This window comes from Triturus cristatus, chromosome 7 (genome assembly GCF_964204655.1).
Source record: "Triturus cristatus chromosome 7, aTriCri1.1, whole genome shotgun sequence".
Taxonomy (NCBI): domain Eukaryota; kingdom Metazoa; phylum Chordata; class Amphibia; order Caudata; family Salamandridae; genus Triturus; species Triturus cristatus.
In genome coordinates, this window is record NC_140590.1 from 175,223,910 (window position 1) to 175,247,947 (window position 24,038).

At 44.1% G+C, this 24,038-nt stretch overlaps 1 long non-coding RNA gene across 1 annotated transcript in view; it reads left to right on the plus strand.

Annotated features, from left to right (window-relative positions):
• Positions 1-24,038, plus strand: part of LOC146809158 (uncharacterized) — a 99,855-nt gene that overhangs the window by 26,006 nt on the left and 49,811 nt on the right. The window contains exon 2 of the long non-coding RNA XR_014966339.1: positions 6,119-6,173. This is a non-coding gene — a long non-coding RNA (uncharacterized LOC146809158). The remainder of the gene's footprint in view (positions 1-6,118; positions 6,174-24,038) is intronic.

Here is a 24,038-nt window from a genome sequence, read left to right on the forward strand (position 1 = left end):
CGAGAGATGCTGCTCCTAGAGATGCCGTCCCTAGAACATCAGGTACTGCTGAAATCAGGATGTCATCTACATGCCAAGAATTAGGGGCATGGTAACGCACTGCACTTGCTGCCACAAACGTGTTGCTGCAAACGTGAAGGATGTCATTGACTTTTTTGTACAGGTGAACACACACCGCTGTTAGTTTTTACATTTTTACTTAAGACATCCAGTTTAATAACACCGTTGTGTTTTGAAAATGCAAACGTCCTGCATTTAGTTTTCTACAACAGTTTTAAAGTTTTTGAACCATAAAAAAACAACAAAAAGATAAAAAATGAAAACAAAAACAGCTCTTTGAGCAGGTTGAGGATCAGCCTAGCTGCTGGGTTCTGGATTGTCTGGAGTCTTTGCATACGTTTGGAGGTTGTGCCTACATAGAGTGTGTTGCCGTAGTCGAGTCAGCTGGTGATGAGGGCCTGCGTCACAGTTTTTGTGGTGCTAATGGGGAACCACATGAAGATCTTTCAGAGCATGCAGATCATGTGGAAGTAGGCTGAGGTGACAGTGTTTACCTGGCGTTTCGTAGAGAGTTTTCTGTCTAGTAAAATTCAGAGGTTGTGGCTTGGTCTTTTAGAGTGGGGGTGGGACTGAGCTCCGTGGGCCACCAGGAGTCATTCCAGAAGGTGGTGTATCTGCCAAGATGAGGAATTCTGTCTTGTTCATGGTCAGTTTAAGGCAGTTGTCCCTCATTCAAGTCATGATGTTCATCATGCAGTTGTGAAGTTGGTCTTTGTCTGGTGGGGTTCGCTGAGAGTGGGAGGACTAGTTGGGTGTCATCTGCATAGGAGATGATGTTGAAGTCGGATGCTCTGACGATGTCTGTGAGTGGTGTCATGTAGATGCTGAAGAGGATGGGGCTGAGGCATGATTATTGGGTAATCCGCAGATGGTGTACTTGGGGTGCGAGGTGAAGGGGGGACGTGGTTTCTGGGTGTGACCTGTGAGGCAGGACACTATTCATCTGAGCGCATCGTCTGTGATAACAATCTGGCCAAGTCACTGGATGAGTGTGTGGTGGGAGACGATGTCGAAGGCTGCGGAGAGTTCAAGGAAGATGAGAGCAGCTGTTTCTTCTTTGTCAAGTAGGGCACGGATATCATCTTTTGCTGTGATCAGTACTGTCTCTGTGCTGTGGTTGACTCTAAAGTCCCACTGGGATGTGTCCAGTAGCTTGTTACTTTCCAGATGATCAGTGATTTGGAGGTTGGTGGCTTTCTCCAGGACTTTGGTGGGGAACGGTAGGAGGGAGATGAGATGGTAGTTCTGGAGATCTCTAGGTTCTGCTGATGGTTTCTTTAGGAGGGGCCTGACCTTCTTCTGCTTCCATGGGTCAGAGAAAATGGTTGCAGTGATGGAGGCATTTAGGATGGTGGTGAGCTGGTAGCTGATCTTGTTGCTTCCGAGGCTGTAGATCTGATGTGGGCAGGGGTCCGTAGGTGCTGCAGAGTGGATGGATTTCATCAAGGTAGCAGTAGCTGTTGTGCTGAGCGAGTAGTTGCTGGTTGTGTTTGATGTATTGCTGAGGATGTCAGAAAGTTGGGGTTTGAAGTTTGTGTAGATGGTTGCTATATTGCTATGGAAGTGATTGGTGAGGGTGTCGTAGAGTTGTTGTGAGGGAGAGACTGCGTTTTCTGTGGCTGAGGGGTAGGATCATTCTCTGACGATGGAGAAGTGTTCCTTGATTTGGTTGGTGATGGTTTCGATGTAACATGTGAGGGACTCCTTTTATGTCGCTTTGATGTGGCAGTGGTAATTGTTGAGGGTTGCTTTGTATGTGGCTAGGTCAGTGTTGTTCTTGCTGGTTCACATCTTCTTTCTAGTTGTTTACATTCGTGTTTCAATGTTCAGAGTTCTGGTGTGTACCATCTTGCTCGTTTGGTGGGTCTGTTCCTCTTGGGTGATTTGGTGTGGATGACTTGGTTGGCAGCATTGGCGATCCAGGCGTTAAATGAAGTGTATATTGACGTGGTCCATCCCGGTGAGCTCTGATGTCTAGCTGTCTAGCTGCTGGACCGAGGCGTCTCCCTCCTCCGCTACAAAGGCGCATGATGACACGAACTTCCTAGGCTGACTTTGATCAGAGGCGGACTACCCATGTGAATCTCCTGGTCTTTCACAAGCATTTTTAACTTTTAACAGAAGCTTTTAAAAAACAATTCATTTTAACTTTGTTGGGATTATATTTGTGTGAACTGTGGGGGCAGAGCTGTGTTCAATGCTCTGAAGCACCCAGGGGGCATACTCTCTTCCGCATTTGACGAGCGCCAGGTCAGCAGTCTAGCTGCTGGACCGAGGCATCTCCCTCCTCCGCTAGAAAGGCGCGTGATGACGCGACCGCACAGCGGACGTGCCGCTGGCGTGCCACAGGCGCGCCTATGGCAAGCCCGTCTGCGCCCGTCCGCGCCCAACAGGGCCCAGGGGCCAGAAACCCTGCATCTTTTTTCCCCAATCAATACCATTACTCTAACTCCCAGCTCAGACAGTTCCATAGAACTCTTGGAACCTCCTGGGCCCACTCCATCTCACCAGAAACGGTCCCTGACCATTGCCCTCACTGCCAGTACAAATTTACTCCCATCTGTCCTGAATCCCCAACACCCTCTGATTATTTCAGAATCTTCCTATGAAACTGTAGATCCATCCCTAAACACACTACCAAGATTTGGATGCTTCTCAAAGATTTAGACCCAGACGTGTTATTTTTGACTGAAACTTGGCTTAACATCAGTTCAGAACCAGACATCATTCAAACACTCCCCCAAGGCTTTGCTATTCAAAGAGTAGACCGCTCAGCAGGCAGAGGTGGCGGAATAGCTGTTATTTATAAAGATCAATACACCTGCCGCTTGCTTGGGAACCCAGTCGCCGACTGCGAAAACGCCCACTTTCACTAGAATTCTCTCCCCTCATATCATTCACAGGCATCCTCATATATCGCCCACCCGGAGCGATGGGTTCCTTCTACCAATCAATTCTGGAGGCTGCATCTAATTTAGCAAGCTTAGCGCCTAATTTCACCCAACTTGAAGACTTTAATCTCCACTTTGATGATAAATTAGCTGCTAATGCAAATGAGCTGACTAGGGATCTTTCAATTCTTCAACTGACTCAAAAAATTACACAAGCAACCCATGTGAAAGGTCACCTCTTAGACCAAGTGTTCTCAAGTTTAGAGGACCTTCAAGGGTCTGATCCTACCCCCCTCTCTTGGACAGACCATTCTTTGATCAACCTCTCTTGGTCCCCTCAACATACTAAACCTTCCTCTCAACCCACCTGGACCCTCGGTCGACCCCGGTCCAAGCTTCCCTTAGAGAAGTGGATTCAAGTACTAGAAAGAACCAAACCCAAGCCTAATCCCTGCCCTATCATAGCAAATGAAGATTTCCTAAACTGGATGGAACAATCACTTGATTCAGTCCTCCCTAAAACTAAAATTAAAAAGTCAGAAGGGTCCCACAATGCCCCCTGATTCTCCGTCGATCTGCGTGCACTTAAACAGCAATGTAAAATCAAGGAAAGGAATTGGAGGAAAGATTTCCTCCCATCAAAAAAATTTGAATACAGATCTGCTATTCGCAAGTACAAAGCAGAGACAAAAAAGCCCAGGCAACTTACTATGAAGATAAGATCCTATTAGCTCAGAACTCCCCCAGGGAAATCTTCACCATAATCAAAAAATTACTTAAATTACCCGCCCCCCGCACAGCCCCGGACCCCTCTGGTCAATAATGCAATAAATTAGCGAATTTTTTTAATGGCAAAGTTCAAGCAATCATCGAATCTCTAACACAGAGTGATGAAGATCTGGATATCCTGATCGATTCAGACCCACGTAACACCAAGCCCACTCTCGAGACCTTCCCCCCGCCCTGTCTCTGGAAACTCTGCTAACCTTGCTGTCCTCCATCAAGAGTGGGTCTCCTAGGGACCCAGTGCCGCTAAATATTTTTAAAAAGTAGTTCCCACCCTAGCTCCTAACCTACTGGACCTGATCAATGCATCACTAAACACAGGAACGGTCCCCACGAAAAAAGCCATGGTCACGGCTCTATTTAAAAAACCAAACCTAGATCCAGCCAAACTAGGAAATTACCGTTGAATATCCCTTCTACCCGGAATAAGCAAAGTGACTGAAAAGTTTGTTAACCAGATCCTCTCAGATTTTCTTGAAACATATAATCTGCTTCACTCCTCCCAAACAGGGTTCTGTCCCCATCAGAGTACTGAAATGGCCCTGCTAGCAGTTATAGAGGAAAGCAAAAAGATTCTTGACTCCGGAGGCTCCACAGCCATTATTCTCCTCGACCTAAGCGCAGCATTTGACAAAGTGAACCTCATGACCCTATTCATCGTTTGGGTAATATCGGAGTCACTGGCACTGTGCTTCAAGGGCTGCGCTCCTTCTTAGAAGGAGGAACCTTTCAGGTTTTCGAGGAGAAGGTTTTATCCGAACCGGCTACCTTAACTAGTGGTGTCCTCGCTTAGCCTGACACTTTTTAATGTGTATATGTCCCCCCTAGCAGCCATCGTAGCCCTCTCAGGAATCCGCATCGTGACCTATGCGGACGATACGCAACTGGTGTTTGCACTCAACCAGTCGGACCCCAACTTCAACACTCTCCTCTCCTGCCTAGAAGACATTTCTAAATGGATGGATGTATCCCAGCTCAAGCTAAGCGGTAGATAAACTGAGATTATGGTGTTGGGTAACCCCGGCAGCTTCCAGCCCCACCTTTTGTGGCCATCCAGCATGGGCCCTTCTCCCACCCCCACGACAGTGATCAAGAGCTTGGGCATCTGGCTGGACCAGGGCCTGAACTTCAGGACACAGGCCAGGAAGACAGCAGCTACCTGCTTTGGCCTGCTTAGAATGGCTCGAAAAATCCTCCCCCTTCTTCCCCCACCAGCAAAAAAGGTATTTCCAGGCTGGACTATGGGAACACACTTTACCTGGGCTCCCCTTCATCAGTAATTTCCAAACTTCAGCTAGTCCAGAACAGCGCAGCCAGATTATTAACAGGGACGTCCAACAGACAATCTGCTAAACCATCAATTCGCTCCCTCCACTGGCTCCCCGTGCAAGATCGCATCAAATTCAAAACTCTGTGCATTGCTCATAAAACACTGTCAGGGATAGGCCCACCCCTCAACTCATCCTTGATCCTCCCCTACAAAGCTAATAGGAAACTTCGATCTGACAAATTGCGTCTTGCCGAGGTACCCAGAATAAGAAGGGCCAGAAGGGGCGGACGGCTCTTTTCCTACAATGCCTTCAAGCTCTGGAACTCCCTCCCTTTATATATACGCTTGATTTCCAATCATCAGACCTTTCGCAAACAACTAAAGACTCTGCTGTTTCCCTAGTCCGTTTCCTTTCCGTAGCGCTGGGACACTCCCGGGTAGCCATGCGCTCTTCAAATGTCTTTTCATTCATTCATTCATGTGTGGCTGTATCTGATTCTGTTGGTGATGACGGGGTCTAGTGTGTGTCCTGCCTTGTGTGTAAGGTTGGTGATGATCTGCTTGAGGCCAATGTTGTCTAGTTTTTCTGGAAGGTCTATGGTGTTGGCGTTGGTGAGGTCATCCAGGTGGAAGTTGAGGTCCCCAAGGAGGACGTAATGTTCAGATTCAATGATGAGAGTGGTGATGAATTCAGCTATAGCGTGGCTGAGGCCGATTTGTGGTCCTGGTGGTCTGTGTGCGAGGGTGCACTGATGGTGGTTTTGGCGTCAGTGTGGAGATGAAAATTCATGTGCTCCATATTTCATGCCTTTTCACCACAAACACTGCTCTGCATAAAGCATCATTCTCGAACACTGGTAAAAAGCAATCAATCGATTGTAAAAAAGAAAGTACATGGTATATCACTATAAATATGTGACAACATTGAATTGCACTGACTACAAATCATGAATCAGTTGTTTTACCTAGACTTACTATACTATCTAAAAAAAAAGAAATTGTAAAGGATCACTGGCTTAAAACCCGTAAAACGAGGTGATAGTTTTAAAGTAAGGGTTTATTTTTACTGATAAGGTATAGTAGTTCAAGGTTTACTTCTGTCTTCTTTTAGGTGCCCATGATTCTTGACCTCCCTATGGAGATACACCCTCAAGAAAAAGACAGTGGTAAGTACTTGTATACTCTCTACTTTATCTGAGATTAGAAAGGAAGCGGTTTGTGTTGGGACACCTTGTGATTCAAGAACATACTTAAGCCCAACCCGTGGGTATAATCTGTGCATGCGATACTCATTACTCATAAGACTTAGTTTCTACACTAGGTATTCTTTTGTCACTTACTAACCATGTTGAATATATCACAATTCAGTGAGCATAAATCCTTTGTTGTACACAACTCTAGAATTCTTGTTTCTTTCTAGGGAGGGGTGCACGTTTACCCATGATGATTAGAGGTTAGTTCTGACCCGATCCCAATTTCTGCCATCCTCCCTCTATGCATTACCCACCCCCCTTTTTCCTTAGCACACCGTTGCCTAACTGACTTAGGCATGTCCCTTCTGGAATGTGGCTAGGTGGTGCGTCATGCCGGGGGTCTTTCTACTCCTTCCCGTCCTTCGTTCATGCAAGTGGGGGTCGCTCTGTTTCATCCTCAAAACCAGGGAATGGCTGGTCGGTCTGCCTCCCTTCAGTCCAGGCCAGTCTGGGAACAATCCTTCTCCTCCGCTCCGGGTGCCTCGTGGGTAATCCTGTCGGCAAGTTTTCAACTGTGCCCCTAAGCTTGGTGGAACTTCTGGATCTACCTCTTGCACTGAAATGTTGTGAATCTTAAAGGGGTAGGGTCCTATGTCTTCCTGTGATGTTACTGGAAGGTGAAAAGTCCTGTCCACCGGGGTATGAACTCCAGCCATCTGCTGTAGAAAAAAAATGAGTGGGCAGGTAAGGGATCTCGCAAAACAACTTACCGGGAATTAGTTTCATCGTCTACGTCCTCAGCATGATCCGTCTGACACCTATGTAACAAATATTCTCTAAATTATTATATCTGGTACAATAGTAAAATTAAATTTAAACCACTGTTTAATTTTGAAGATCCTTTTCAAAACTTCACTTTCAGTACGCCAAAATAAGTCAAAACTGGTGATGATCCATGTAGGCAAATTGCCACACAGCAGTATTTTTCCACAAGTCGTATGTCGAAGTTTGGTTGATGAAACAAAAGGGGTAAAGTTGGTAGTTTTGAACTAAAGTTTTTGCTTTCAACTTGATGCTGCTGTAAGTACATTATGGCCTTCCAGTTTCAGACTTTAAATTGAGAGTGGAGATTTTAGATGTTATATTAGCTCCTTTGTGGATAATAAAAGGATTCTTGAAATTTGAAAAGGTTTTTGAAGTCATTACCCCCAATAGGCCGAATAATGTCTAAACCACATATGAACCACATAGAAGAAACACCTTATAGAAGAAACACCGTACAGCAGTTTTTTATCCACAATTCCTGATTAGAAAGATAGTTTTGCTTTGAATTTAAGATTGATGTAATTGCATTCCATCCATCCAGTTTTGCTCCAAATATGCACAGTATAGTGTCCGGATGTTGTATTAAGTCCTTTGTGTAAGATGATAGCTAAAGTAGTGAAAGTTCTTCCTGGAACTGATATTTATCCAGGTTTGGAAATATGTAATTTGAGTTTCCAATTTGGAGCCGTCTGCTCTGCACGGTTGTAGCATTACTTTAAGGTATCTGGAATCAACGTAGACATAACATCTGATCTGCAGTTCAGACAAGTTATATTTTGATTAGCCTCTTTCAACAATTTGTCAAATGGCACAGTTTTACAATCTGGTTATGTTAAATAGAGAAAAAGCTCATAATTTATTTCAGTAGTAGATGAATGAATAATTACAATCTTCACAGTTCGGCAGAATGAGTCAGTAAACATTGCAGCAAGTTATGCAGTGCAGAAAGCAGTCTCTTATCTGGTTTTTGTTCAATTTGGTTTACCACGTGAGCTAAATTGAACAGTACATTCAGATTTACATTTGAACTATTGTATAACTGGCAACCTACAATCTCAGTATAATTTTTAACTTTTCTTTCCTGCAGAGCTGCTGGTTTTTCCTTGTTTTCTTTCTTTTCTTGGGCATTCGTAGACTGTTTTGTAATCTTCCGCTTTGGACAGAGTATCTGACAGAGTATCTGCTTCTCATTAACAGAGTACTGTGGTAAATGAGGAGCGTAAATACTTCTTAACCGATTGTACTCTCCTACGCAGCTTGCATTCGCTCTAACTTTCTTCTCATGAAACTCAATCAGAAACAAACCTTTCAATGTTCTGCTACATATGATATTCCATCTTTGAATACAGAACTTCGAACATTAAAAAAAGCTGTATCTACTTGCAAAAACTTGTGATTTATGGGTGGAGGGATTGCAAACTGCTTGCGCTGCACATATAAGTCTTTCACTAGCAAAAAATGTACAACGCACCACCCAATCTGCTTGACACCATCAATATGATCACATTTTAAGGCCAAGCATTCAACCTCTTCTCTATTTCGGAAATTAATGAAACTAATAACTTGACCCATTGCACCATATACTAACCCTTCCTCAACATTTTAATTATGTCACTAAATTGCCCAACAGTTTTTGCTTATACGTAAGTGATTTTCTAATCCTGCAGTTTTGGTTACAGACTTCTCCAAAGAATCCAACTTTGCTTGTAGTTTATCTATCAGTAGTATTGTGATTCCCTGATGCTCCATTTATTTATTTTTTTCCTCATATGACCTCCGTAGCTATAGCAACCACTCGACCTATTCCACCTCTGGTTCACATAACTTGGTGGTTCCACTCTCAGCTGATGTTCTTTACAGGGAGCACCTGTAACACACAACCTGAGCAGACCAGAGGTTTTAATCATTGGAACTTATCCTGTCCCGTAGTCTAGTATATCTCATCCAAGAGAAGGATACTCCAACAAATTCCAAAACAATCCCATATCTGACCTTTCTCTATAAGCGTTTACCCTCTGATCTAAATCTCTAAAATATCTTACAGAGTTCCACCAAGCTTTCCAAGTGGGAGGTTCCGTCTGACACCACACTTTACAAATCTCTCTCCTGGCCTGCAGAATCAGATAAAACACCAATTTACGTTTCAACCCTATCGGTCCCAGCACTCCCCCGATGTAGGTACAATACCAAATAATATAAAAGATGGGCTTACCTCCTCAATGAAACCCAGGACCCTGGAGATGGTCTTACCCACGCTTCTCCAAAATTCATGTATCTTGGAGCAAGAAACAAATACATGAACATCATCTGCATTCTGACAGCCGCATCTCGGGCAACTCGCTTCGCCACCGCCCTTTTTTTTGCATATCGTAAGAGGGGACAAGTAGATCCTGTGGAGCGTGAAAAAGTGATTTCTTATGAGTGCAGCAGATTTAATCAATCGGTAAAGAATGTCTAGAGATACTTGCCATAAATCTTTCATCTCATCCCTCGGTAAGTAGTTCTCCCAGACTCGGTATGGCTGTTCCATCTTTCCATCTGTTGCTGCCAGGAGGTGTTCATACCATTGAGCCACTTCTTTCTTTCTTGGGGCCAAATCTTGTAGTTAATTTCCATGTCATTTTTTTCCAATAAGGACCAGTGTTGACTCTTACACCAAGATGAAAGCTGATAAAACTTGAACCTAGACAGAGCCCCGCCTGTAGTATGACTCCAGAAGTCCCACGGATGAAATTTATTACCCACTACGATATCCTTCCAGTGTGAGACTCCTGCCTCTTTTAGTGGATGGGCTAGAGCGTCCAGAAGACACTCCGGTGTACCAGGAGAATCCCATACTGGAGCCCAATCACTATATTAAAAAAGTCCCAAGCAATCTCGACAGTCCGACCATAACTTGGCCACCATACGCATCGTCTTCAGATGGACTTTTTAAACAAATTTAGGAGAGCCGAATTTGTACATGAATCCTAGCTTCACTGCACCTACTAGCATAGCTTTAAACATGCCACCTATCAATGAGTCGTCTGGAGTAAGCAGTAGCATCCTACAGTTTTTTAATTGGTAGGCCCAACAATACAACTGAAGATCTGGTAAGCCCATGCCCCCTCGCTGTAATTTGCGACTACGTTTTTTCCAGGACAACCTGATCCCTTAACCTGCCCAGATGAAGGAAGATATCTTACCCTGAATTTTAAGAATATCGGCTTTTGCAAATTCTAGGGGGATATTATTAAACAGATAGGTGTATTTCGGGAGGACACACTTCTTGATCAAGTTAACCCGACCATAGTGGAAGAGTGGGATGTTCTGCCATCTTTTTAATAAAACATCAACCTTTTTTGACACTCTGTCTAAGTTAGTTTTAGGAATTTGAGTAAGGTCCTGAGTTATTATAACTCCAAGGTATCTGAGCTCCCTAGAAAATATCCCCTCCTGATCAATGATATTCCATGACATGATCTCAGTTTTATCATTGTTTATGTCGTAACCCGATAATTTCCCAAAAATCTGGGCTTCAGCAAGAAGCTCCGGGAGTGTAATGTTAACGTTAGATGATAATAAGATCAAATCAACCACGTATAGCGCTAATTTCCTCATAAACCCATTTACTTGAAAAGGAGCAATCTTCTGATTTAGTCTTAAACTCTGGGCTAAAGGTTCTATATATAAGTCAAACAAAATGGGGACAATGGAGAACCCTGCCTAGTACCACGCCCTTGACTACAGGAGAAAGGCTACCGTTAACCAGAATCCGAGCCCGGGGGGACTTATATAACTTTTTAAGGATTTCTCAAAAGCCATCAGCACAGCCAAAGATCTTCAGGGCCCTATCCAGAAAGTGCTAGTTCACACGGTCAAAAGCTTTGGCTGCGTCAACAGTAATAATCGAAAGAGGAAGATCCTGTGATGAGGCTATATCGGCCATCCCAATTAAGGTATATACCAGATCCGACATCTGGCGTCCCGGCAAAAAACCTTTTAGGTCCTCATGGATTGGCCCTATGATCTTACAGAACCGATTATTCAAAATCCCAGCAAAGACCTTATAGTCAGCATTTAGTAGCGAAATTGGCCAGTATCACTGGCACTGAGTTGGATCCTTACAGGCCTTCAGGATCAATGCAATAACTGCATCGCTCCAGGAGTCGCTTGCCTTTAAGTCTGTTTCTGCCCCTGCTATCTGTACTTCTAAGTCGGCCAGTTCTTTCCTCTCAACCCTGATGCTCCATTTTATCAATAGCTGTAATTACTAAAATATCCTCTTTTGCCAGTTGTAGTAATTCTTCAATAAAGTTGGAGCACTCTTGAATTGTTGGCATTAAACAAATTATAGAATTATGTTCTTTAATTGAATTGTGCATTAGTTCTGCTGCTGTAATATTAGATGGGAATAGACTCTTGATAAGGAGGTTACCCTTAGCAAGTTTCCCCTCTTTTGTCAGGACACCTACATTAATGTCCTTCAGAATATCTCCATATTCCACATCTAATGCTTGTCTATATTTTTCACAATTCTTTGTATTCAAAATGTAACAAATATGCATGTTGCCAATAATTCCTAGAGAATTTCTTGTTTCATCATGCAGATGTGTTTTGAAAACAGGTTGTCCTTTTACAGGGGAAAGTTGCAGTTGTTATGTTATGTTCATTTGTAATGTGCTCAGCTACTCGTAAGTATCCCGGCGCGAGTTCGTCACCAAACACAATTAAATCCTTTCCTCTAAAGAGCACGTCATAGTTTGTTCTTAAAATCTGCTACATTCCTAAGTATATGAAGGCAACCATTATGTTCGATACCATGCTCACTTCATCAATAATTAAAAGCTTCAGTTTTTTCAACACTCTTGAAACCTCATGGCAAGCCTCATCAGATAATTTCTGATATTCCAGTTTATTGTCATGGTCAACAGGTATCATTAATAGTTGATGTTTAAGTACTTTAATACTATGTGCAGCTAAACCTGCTGGTGCTTTTACTACGCATGACAAAATTGAATATGTGGACTTCTGTAGATAACTGATAAGAACTTTAATTAAAGAGCTATTTCCAGTTCCAGCTTGCCCACTGATGTATAGTAAAATTGCTTTATTTAAAGAATATTCCCATTGTTTCCTCTTGTGGTGAAATCCGTGCTCAATTTTATCTTCAACTCCGTTGTAATTTTGGCTTTGTTCATAGTTCAGTTGTTCTACTAACTGTTCGAAATCCACAGTTTCTTGTCTGGCTTGCTTCATTGTATTCTAGACTTCATTCATAGCTATAGCTGCTTAATTTTGACTGGCTGGTGAAGAACTTTGGCTGCTTTCTGAACTCTCCCTGGCTATTTCAGCAGCAATGGTTTCTTTATTATTATTATTAAGGGAGGCTTATAAAGCGCTTGGTTACGCTAGGAAGCGTGTCCCGCGCTACAACTGAAAGACTCAGAGCAGTAGTGAGGAGTGAGCCCGATTATCTTGAAAATAGGTGTGTTTTTAAGTTCTTCCGGAAGCTGGATTCCGATGGGTCTAGGCGGAGATTAGGAGGCAGGGCGTTCCAGCGCTTCGCTGCCAAATGGCGAAAAGAGCGTCTACCCATGCGGGCCCTTCTGACCCTAGGGACCACAAGTAGACCTCCGTGTGAAGAGCGCAGAGTGCGTGATGGTGCATACTTGGTAACTAGGTTCTGAAGTGGTGTAGGCGCTTTCCTAGCAAGAATACGGTGACAGGTACAGAGGGCTTTAAATTCCACTCTGCTTCTCACTGGCAACCAGTGGAGAGTCTGAAGGGCAGCTTTCGGATCCGATCTTTTTGGGGTTTTTAGGATGAGGCGGGCTGCCGGATTCTGCAATACCTGGAGGCGGTTTATTGCCTTGCAGGTGGCTCCCAAGTACAATAGGTTGCCATAGTCTAGGCGCGATGTCATGAGGGCATGTACCAGCGTTCTCCGGGCGGACATAGGAAGGAGAGCAAGGACCTTCCGTAGGATTTTTAAAACGCTGAAACAGACACCCGCCACTCGGTCTATTTGGGGTCCAAAAGACAGGTCAGCATCGAGCCATACACCAAGGTTTTTGACTTCCTGACGTGGCATAGGTGCCTCACCTAGGCATGGAGGCCACCATGCCGACGACCAAACAGATGGACTCCCCCCCCCCACCACGAGCACCTCGGTCTTGTTGCCGTTTGATTTAAGGCAGTTGGTGGACATCCAGGTTGCAAGATCTTGCATGCAAGCCCTGAAACTGTCCATAGCAAGTCCGGGTACACGTGATAGGGAGATAACCAACTGCGTGTCATCGGCGTATGACACGATGTTCAATACATGACTCACGGCAATCGAAGCCACTGGAGAGACATAAAGATTAAACAAAGTTGGGCTCAGGGACGATCCCTGGGGAACACCCTGTCCCAATCCTATGTCTCTAGAGTAGTGATCACCCTGGCGGACTTGGAAGCTTCTCCCAGTCAGGAAGGATTGGATCCATTGGAGTGCAGCTTCAGATATTCCTCCGTTATTCATACACTGTAGCAAGTTGGCGTGAGCTACAGTGTCGAATGCTGCACTCAGGTCCAATAGGATGAGGGCCATGGTGTGACCCTCATCCGCCCCCTGACGTAGGGTCTCCACCGCTGTTAGGAGTGCAGACTCTGTAGAATGACGGGGACGGAAGCCGAATTGAGTATCGTGTAATAAGGCAACTTTTTCCACGAAGTCCATCAATTGCAGATTGACCGTTTTTTCGGCTACTTTGGCCAGGTATGGTAGGAGTGAGATTGAACGCAGGTTCTCTAGTTTCTCAAAACTGATGGTTGGTTTCTTCCTTAGAGGTAGAACCACCGCCTTTTTCCAGTCTTTAGGTACTGTCATGGTACTAAAAGACACGTCTAATAGATGTCTGATGTAAGGTTCTAATACCACCAGACTATCTGCCAGACGTTTAGGTGTGGTAGGGTCCCGTGGAGAACCCGACCTCACGGATCTACAAATGTTTAGGAGATCTTCTGGGGGCGGGATAACAAAGTGGGTCAGTCTGTGTCTATCTCCCCATTCCCTAGGGCTTTCGACAAATTCTGTCCCAGTTATAGGCTGCGTTGGGAACGCCGAGTAGATTTTGGCTATTTTCTCTGAAACAAAGTCTGCGATTTTATTGCACGATTCGGGGGAACAATCGTCTGGGACAGTGGCTGATTTTCCGCTCGAAAGAGTTTTCTAGAGCGAAAACAGCTCTTTCATTGAATTACCAGCTTCACTGATTCTAAACGTATAGTATGCTGTTTCGGACTTTCTAATTAGGCCATGGTAAAGTCGCCTCTCGGTCAAGTAGGTGACTCTAGATTCTTTGGAGAAAGTCCTGCGCCATTCTCTTTCGGTTCTCTTCAGTGCGGTTTTCAAGGCTCTTAATTCATCGTTGAACCATGGGGCAGTTTTTTGAACACGGCCCCCAGATTTGGTTTTTAGAAGAGGAGCTGTACAATCCAGTGCCTCATTGATGCGTTTGCAAAGATTAGTATTGGCCGTGTCAGCGTCATCCCCCCCAGGGCTCCCCCCTTTAGTCAGTGCCTCGCAGAATTTAGGCTGGGAGAAAGTAGCCCATTTCCGCCTGAGGTGATACAATACTATTGGCTGCGGGGGTCTACTTCCAGGAATACGAATAGCGAAAGGGACTAAATAGTGATCCGACCAGGGGATGGGTATAGGGGTCGTGGCTTCTACTTCCCCCCAGTTGACAAATATGGGATCCAGCAGGTGACCCAACTGATGAGTTGGACCGCTAACAATTTGATTCAGTTGGAGGGCTCCTAATGCCTGACTGAAATTCTTACTAACGCTGTCTAAGGGGTTATTAAGATGTAAATTAAGGTCTCCAAGTACCAAAAATGTGTCTTTGCATAAAGCGGTCTCCATAATGCCTTCAACCAGACTTTCCTCAAATCTTATTGTTCTATCTCATCTTTCAACATTTGAAAGTAGGGTGGAAAGACAGTATACTCAATACTGTCTTTTACAGGGTTAAAATAGTCTTCATAAGAGTCATAGTCTCTAAGTAGTTCTGATTCAGCATGCCATGGCTTGAACAAATGCAAAAGTACGAAGTAGCAATACTCTTTTCTCTGATTGGCAACTAAGCTTTTGATGGCTCGTTAGATACTTTTTGTTGTGTCTCGTCATACAACCGCCACATCCAACTACTGAATATCTTCCTTCTTCTATGTTATCAGTTGCATTATTTCTAGTGTGTAGTGCTGAAGTACTTAGTGTAGAAACATGTTTTCAAGATAAGATAAGATGGGGGAGGATGTAGTCTAACGGCTAAGGCGGTTGATCTTGAAGATGGGGATCCCAATTCGAGTCTCGTCAGGTACGCTCAACATCCTGGGCAAATCACTTCATCTCCCCATGCCTAACAAAAAATGAATGTGTCCATCTGTAACGCAACTGGTGCTCTGATACCTTCTGGTCTATTTCCCCCTATATAACCCTCCCACCCCCAAAAAAAGATGAGGATTCTTTTTTGGGTAGTATGTATCGACATGTTAGTTTTCAAAATGTCTGTACTCCCAGGATCATATTCTGAAAGGTACTCTATTTCTGGAAAATACTTTTATACTCTATTTCAACAATTTGCATGGCCTCAGCTTACCCACACAATGTCTCATGACTTGGAGAACAAACTAGCTGAGCTCAACCCGTTAAAGCATTTACAGGATAAGATTTCTCTTTGGGAAAGCATTTTCTAAATTAAACTGTACAATTTTTAGTAAGATTTTTTTCTGTAGAATTCTCCTCCTACATCTCTTTCATCTCTGTCTTCTCTGATTTAGTAATGTATGAAGTGATGTACCGAATAACATTGATGGAGTTGTCTGCAACAAATTGTAGACGGATATTTGCATACCACTTCTTCAGAATCATAGGGTTGTAGTCATTGATATACTCGGAAACCTCTGTTCTTTTCAGGTTATATGAATTTTTGGGTGATTTCCATGTCAAGGTGTGTCTCACTGCAGACAAAAAGCTGTTTACTCTGTGGAATCCAAAATGACATCTCATGTAAATGTTTCCTTTACATCCATTTTTTGTGCGACAGTATTTTTCCACATCTGTGATTTTGAAATCATAGAACTTGTCTCAAACCCTTGTCAACAGTGCCTTTTTGGATGGTGCTTGTCACATACTATTGTATGAAAGACAAGACTGACTCATCAGTGTCAGTTCCAAACTTTGGGGCATCTTTTACCCATAATAGTATATGAATATGTGGAGCACCTCTAGCTTAGTACTCTTTGCGCCAGAATAAATCAGTTACTTAGCCAAGAGGAGGATTAGATTTGTTGCAGAAGAAAGCCATCATCGTTTGAAACCTGTGGTTAAAATATCTGCAAACATTTGCAGGGTCCAAAGAGCAAAGTTCTCCTGGTGTCTTCAGATTGATATCATTTATGTTTGAGTTTGCTTCTTGCAAGAATTCAAGCAGGTCAACCTATGCATACTCAGCACAACTGAGTGTGAGATACCAATTAGGTGCTCCTAGGTTTCGCAACATGTATGTATGTATTTGAGCTCATCGTGGCAATGATATTAATAGCCATTGGTGTCACATTGATACACCATCAGATTAATCAAGTTGCATTCCAGGTTTTTATCTTTTCCTTGAACAAAGTCCTTTACTGACAGATTTTGAAAATGCACTCCTGTTTTCAGAATGTTATTTACTGCATAAGATAGCCCAGACAAGTCACTCTCAAATAGTAGATGAAATATATAGGTAGTACACTGGTGAAATCTAGGGTCCCCTAAATAAAGTCTAGTTGAGCTGTACCCGCCTGCTGGTATTTGTACAGGCCGGTCAGTATACCTACCAACTACTCCAGAAGGAAACGGATGCAGAAAACAGCGAGCTTCTAAACTTTTCTCCCAGACTCTTAAGGGAGCTCCTTCTCCTTCTTTCATTTGAAAGAGATCAATAGCTTCCCTCTTTGGAATGCAGATAATGAATACTGTAGTGTTCATAAATTTCTTCTTATCTGGATCGATCCCCTTTTTCAATCTGACATCTTGATGGTAAAGTGGCCATATGTGTGATATATGAAAAACATTAACATTTTTATAGTAAATATTATTTTGTACCAGATATAACATTGCTTTTTTTGCTTTATTAACATCTACTAATTCTTGCCATTTTTTTAAAATTCTTGGTAGGGACACCATTGACTATAATAGCAAGTGCTTCTTCAAAATCTCTCTGCACCCCTATAGTTCCAAGATTCTGCTTGAAATCCATTGTCAAGTACACAACTCTACCTTTCACACCGTTCTGGAGCTCACTTGGAGGTAACTTCCCTGTCTTCGACTCCATATAGACTATGGCTTGGAAGGGATGCATCCATTGTATCAGAATTCATTCGTAAACATTTAAATGTTGAAGTTCTGGTGGGATTGAAACTCTCCTAAACATAAAGCAGGAGTTTTCACACAGTAAAGTCTCCAAACCAAATTTTAGAATGATGCACAGCTAATTTCTGTATTTTCCGGCACATTATTTTCAGAAAATTCTTAGTACGCTTACCAGCTTTTCTTTTTTTGCTCTGGACGTTGTGTTTTCTCTGTTTCTTTATTATTAGACTCTAGTCAGGCATTCTAAATCTTCTTTTTGAAATGCAAGTGGTTTAAAGAAAGCAAATAAAGAGTACATTTACCTGTACAGAATGAAGTATAAATTAACTATTTGAAACAAAGAACTAACTACATAAGCTGGTATTTTAGTTTCCAAAAGTTGCACAAATCTCTCAGTATCAGTAACCAGGAAGTGTTGGCAGCCATCTTGAGTCCCACACAAAATGTCGAAAATAAAAGGGGGCATGGTAGAAATTCCCTGACCCCTAGGCCTGTTGGGTGGGTCCCAAAGGGAACTTGCAGGGACCAAAAAGCAGTTAAACATTTTTTTTGGCAGGGTCCGTGGATTCTGCTGAAATGTTTTAAAAAATGAGGCGTGGGCTTCTGTCCTAATTTTAATTGGCCACCGGGGTGGGACAAGTCCCGGTGGCATTGTAAAAAGGAGGGGCTCATGGCCCCCCTCCTGGGGCTCATTGATGTACCACTTCCCTGGGGCTTCTTAGAGAAATAATGCAGAGGAGGCCCGTATGGCTTCCCTCTCTGACCCGGGAACCATCACCTACCCGGGGCTTTAACCTTAAAGAATGTGGCGGGCCGCGAGGACCACCCCCAGAGCCCTGCGGGCCACTACCTCCCTGGTCCTTTAATTTTAGGTATGCGGGTGGTCGCGCAGACCCCCCCACAGCCCCGAGGACCGCTACCTCCCAGGGGCCAAAATTGGGTTGGGAGGGATGTACTCAGCTCCCTCTTTTATACTTAAAAAAAAGGCCAGTGGATGGGTCCCCGGGTTCCGAATTGGCCCAGGGAAGGGGAGCCATGCGCCCCCATCAAAAAACAAACTAAAAACCTCCCAAACATATGGGACCAGCAAGTCCCTGGAGGCCCCTTGCCCCCTTTCTCCACTACTCTGCAAACGTGCCTCCTGACACGGTACTGATTGGGGGATGAAGTCCCCTTGGATACTGAGCGTTTTTTCGGGCCAGGAACCCCTTCTGTTACCTCCAGTAAGTCCCAGACAGCGGGATTGCTAAAAAGATCTGGAAGCCACACCCCCTTTCTCCACTCTGAAAAACACATCTCCTGGCACACTGCTGGTTGGAGAATGAAGTCCCCCTTGGCTCCAGAGGGTCCCGGAGGGCCAACTAGACCTCCTGATACCTCCAGTAAGGCTCAAACAGCGGGATTGCTGAGAGGTCTTTGGAGGCCATGCCCCCTTTCTCCACCACTCTGCAAATGCGCCTCCTAGTGAACTACTTGTTGGGGGATGAAGTCCCCTTGCCTCCTGAAGGTTCTTGGGGGCAAGAAAGCCTTCCTGTTATCTCCATTAAGTTTCACAGAGCGGGATGGCTGAGAGGTGTTCAGAGGCAACACCCACTTTTTCCACAATTCTGCAAATGCGCCTTCTGGTGCACTGCTAGTTCGGGGTTGAAGTCCACTTGAATTCTGTGGGACCTTGGGTGCCAACAAGCCCTCCTGTTACCTCCAGTATTGCTGAGAGTTTGTCCCAGGCCACGACCCCATTCTCCACCAGGGATCGGCGTGCCTTCTGACACACTACTGGTTGGAGGATGAAGTCCTCTTGGAAGCTGCGGGTCCTTAGAGGCCAACAAGCCCTCCTGTTACCTCTAGTAAATGTGACACAGTAGGATTTATGAGAGCTCGTCAGAGGCCCCACCCCCTTTTCCACCACGCTCCAAACGTGACCTCTAGTTAAAAAACCTTAGAAATTAACTCAAAAAAACAAAGGTTACAGGGATGTTATAGTTAAGAACTAGAACAAAAAAACCTTAGAAATTCACTGAAAAAGACAAATGTTACAGGGACATTATAGTTAGACTGACATTTCACTTTTTTTTTTAAACAACTTTATTGACATTTTATGAAAACATCATATATACAGAAGTAGTATCAGGAATATAGACTGTCGCCCATAACAGAGGGAAAGTTCTGCATTTTTCCTATATATATAGTTATAGCATTTTGTGTGAACATTCACAGGTTATACATGCATTTTCAACTATAATTAGTCCCTCGGGTCCTTTTTCTGTTAACTTTCTATTCTTCGAACATCAGTTCTGCCAAATGTCAACGTTCCCCCCTCTCTCCCCCACCCCCCATTGGACGCTTAGTATACCTTATAGACTCTTTGAAACTCGGTCTGCTCCTATATTTAGATCAGTTATCCTGCATACATCAGGGGCTCTCCACAAAGCTACTCTCACTGGTCTTCGATCTGGGCCTGCAGATCATTTATCATCGTTGACCATGCCAGCAAATCCTCCTTCACTTTTTTTCTGTCAGTGGGGACTCCAGCATCTCTTTCCATTTACGTCGTAAAGGGAGTGGGCTCCGAGGGAGATCCTCCCGAATTGCCTTGTATAGGTGTGTTATCAGATGTCTGCCCTGGGCCATATACAGCATCACTTGCAGCATTTTGGTTACCAGTGGTTCTTCCGGGAATTCCGGCCATAATTCTCTAGCTACACTGAAAATTTTTGCATACTGGAAATACTGTCCCCTACCTAGGTCAAAGGCTGTCACTGCATCCTACCTATTTATGAACTAACTGTTCTGATATAAATCACCCATAGTCAGACATCCCCCCTTTTCGATTTCTGAATTGACATTGATTCCGCAATCTTAGCAAACAGTGGAACCACCCACAGAGGTGCATCTGGAGCATATGCTGCGTGTATCACCACCTTTCTAACTGCGGTCTCCCATACCTCATCTACGTGTCTAATAATGTATGGAGCATCACCGTGGACCCCCCACCTCTCATCAGAAATTCGGGTAGAGAACCTCCCTCATAGGACCCCGCGAGAAGCCTTTTTTCCCAGTTATCCTGTTCATCTAGCCAGTGTATTTCATGTTGTAATTGCGCTGCCATATATTAATATTCAATATATGGTACTTTTACTCCCCCCATCGACCAGGGCCTCTGCAATGTTGCATAACTAATCCGTTTGCAGCGGGACTCCCATAAAAGATCTATGATCAAGGTATACAGTGTTCTAAAATAACTTGATGGTAACCTATAGAATGAGTTCTGTAGTGTGCACAGGCAGCATGGGAGAATGACCATTTTAGTAATTACCACCCTACCCATAAGGGACAGAGGCAGGTCCCTCCAGAAGCATACGGAGCCCTGAATCCTCTCCATGACCCGTCCTACATTAAGTTTCAGGAAGTTATCAGGTGTATTTGCTCATTTAATTCTCAGACATCTGGGAGCCGCCGTGGTCCATTGCATCCCCAAGTCGGGAAGGTCACTGCCGGCCATTCTGCTAACCTACCTATAGATATCAGCTTAACTTTGGTTTGATTCGTGTGGATGCCCGACGCCTTACAGAATTCCATAAGGATTGTCAACAGCAAAGCAACCGAATTTCTAGGTTGTTTGCAAAATACCAAAGTGCGATTGGCATACATGGAGACCACGTGTTCTGTATATCCCACTGTAATCCCCAGTCGTTTAGTCGGCACTGAAATGCTACTGCCAGTGGCTCCATTGCCATTGCAAACAAGAGAGGGGACTGGGGAGAGCCCTGCCTGGTCCCCCTTTTTAAATGGAGTGCCCTAGAGATTTGACCCCTGGTCTTAATCCTGTCTCAGGGGGATGTATACAACAGTGCAACCCAATGGAGAAAGCTCATGCCCACCCCCATTTTTCATAAAGTGGCCCAAACATACGACCAATTCACAGAATCAAATGCCTGTTCGATATCCATTAAGGCTACCGCATAGTATTCGGTCTTTAAACACGGGTCATGCCATACATGTGCCAACCGTTGTAAATTAAACAGGGTGCTGTGGCGTGGAATAAATCTTGCCTGGTCTGGGTGGATCAAATAAGACATGCGAGGAAGCAGTCTATCTGCCAGAATGCCACTCAGAATCTTAACATCAATTTTGAGCAGCAAGATCAGCCTATATGAATTCGGTACCTGAGGGTTCCTATCCTGTTTGGGGATCATTATCATCAAAGCCTCCGGTATAGAGTCTGGCAGCACTAGTCATCGTATTTACCTCCAATAACCCATCTGCTAATTGTGGAGCAAATTGTTGGTAGAATTCTGCCGCAAAACCATTGTTCTCAGGCGACTTCCCTGGCTTTAATCGCTTAATGAAGAGCAACAAAATGCGGGGAAGAATTGACCTTGTTGAACGACCACAAGAATTTGGAAATGGTTTAAAATCTAATAACATTGAGAATTACTGTGTTTTTCTTACTTTCTGTGGTCTGACAAAATAGAATATTAAGCGTTTAACTTTCTTTTCACAAGATTGATAGAGTTGTGTGAAGGTTTTATCGGTACCAGTATGTTTGGAACAAAGAAGAGTGTTTTGTTTAGAATGGTTGAAATGTGTGTTTGAAAAGTGTGTTGTTTTTTTCACGTATGTTGTTTCATTCATGTGATTTAGAATTTTTTTGTGCACTGTGTCTTATGGAAGGACGATAAAGTTTTTCGATATAATTAAATTGATCGATTAAATCGGAAAAAGAAATTCTTCCCCGCATTTTGTTGCTCTTCAAAATGTGTCCTCATAAGTGATTCTGAGGTTAAAACAGTAGCAGTACTAGCAAATCTGTTGTTTATTCTATTACGGGCTCAGCTTTACTGCTTTCAGCCTACCTCCAAACTTTGGTTTGTGTTTAATCGCTTAATAGCACCCAGCACCTCCTCTTTCAAATTGGGGCTCCTATACTTTCTGTTGTCTCCTGATCCAATTGGGGCAATTCCACTGCATGCAGAAATTCCACTATCGTCGATCCTCCCAGTCCCTTCTCACCACTGTACACCTTCTCTAAATGAGTTGCAAATACTTCTAAGATCTCTGCCTTCGACTGGACTACTCTTCCATCTATGTCCTGCAGTTGGGTGTTTCCCGCTTCAGTAACCTAGCCAGCATGGCCCCAGATTTATCCCCCTCTCTATGGAGTCTTTGTCTGTATACCTTATGGTCATATTTTTCTAATTGTTTCCATGCCTCTAGTAGTTAAGTTTGGGTCTCAAACCACTCCACCCTCCTCTGTGAGGACCCGGGTAGTAGTGACTCTAGCTTGGTCAGCCTGCATTCCTGCACTGCAATGTCCCTCTCTAATTGTTGCCCGACCCCATATGTTGTATGTAAGCAAACACCTCTAAGGACCGCCTTCATGGCATCCCATTCATGGGACCAATGTGAGGCTGCCCCCCAATTTTCCTCAAAGTATTTGGTGATTGCGGCTGACACCGCCTTCGCAAAGGGGGAGGACCAATCATGCCTCCGCCCGAAGCTACCATGTAGGGATAGCAGTTCTGGGTCTATGGCACTCAAAGCTGACTAAAACTGGTCAATGGTCCGATATATACCTGGCTTGCTATGTTATCCCCTGAACCTCCTGAGCCAAGTCTGATGTTAGGAGGCAATAGTCTAAACAACTAAATGTATTAGTTGCGGGGGTATGGCATGAGAATACCCTCTGTTCCGGATGTCGGTCCCACTATACATCTATGAGTTGCAATTCCCCCATGTTGTCAATCAGGGTGTCTGTTATGCTTGATTTTGGTGTTTAACTGTGGAGGCTCCTAATCCAGAGTTCCATTTTGCACACAAATAAAATCCCACAACTTTAACGTCGATTCTACAAGATATGGTGCAGTGGCTGTCACCACCGAGGAAAAGAAATTTGAGCAATTGGGGGCGTAAACATTAATAATACACATTTCCCTCCCCCACCATTGATCCATGAAGAATCACGTACCTACCCTCCGGGTCCGCCACGTGATGTAGATATTTAAAGGGAACTCCCGATGCCACCCAAATAAGAACACCTTTGCAAATCCTGAATATGATGTAGCATGCATTTGTCCACACCATCTGCGTTTAATACATGGAATCGAGTCTCCCCATACATGAGTTTCCTGCAAGCACGCAATAGCCACCTTGTACCTTCTCCTAAATATGCATATACTCTCCTACGTTTCTCAAAGACCGCCAACCCCCGAACATTCCAAGTAAGTACCCTCATAGCTGTGTTGGCCATAATCCAGGAATTACAGTACCCCCACACCTCCTCCCTCCCGGTTCTGATCTTCTGCCAATTGCCATATGGGTGGGTCCCCTTTCACAAACACTCTGAGCATATCGTCCTCTTTCTTATAATTAATCCGATGTGCTCCAACATAACAACCAAAATGAACCCCCAACTTCCCCACCCCTTGGACAACCCGGCAGCCCTCCCCTCCCTTCTCTTCTGCAGGACCCACCTTAGCCGCTCCATAACTCCCTTGTGAAATCTTGCAAATCAACAATAACTGTGGATCCATTCAAGATCTAATTCAAAACTGCGTTGGTTTCTTCTATATATCTTAGGAGCCAATACTTTACTTCCTCATAAACTCCAAGCGACCAAACGACCAACCCTGTGC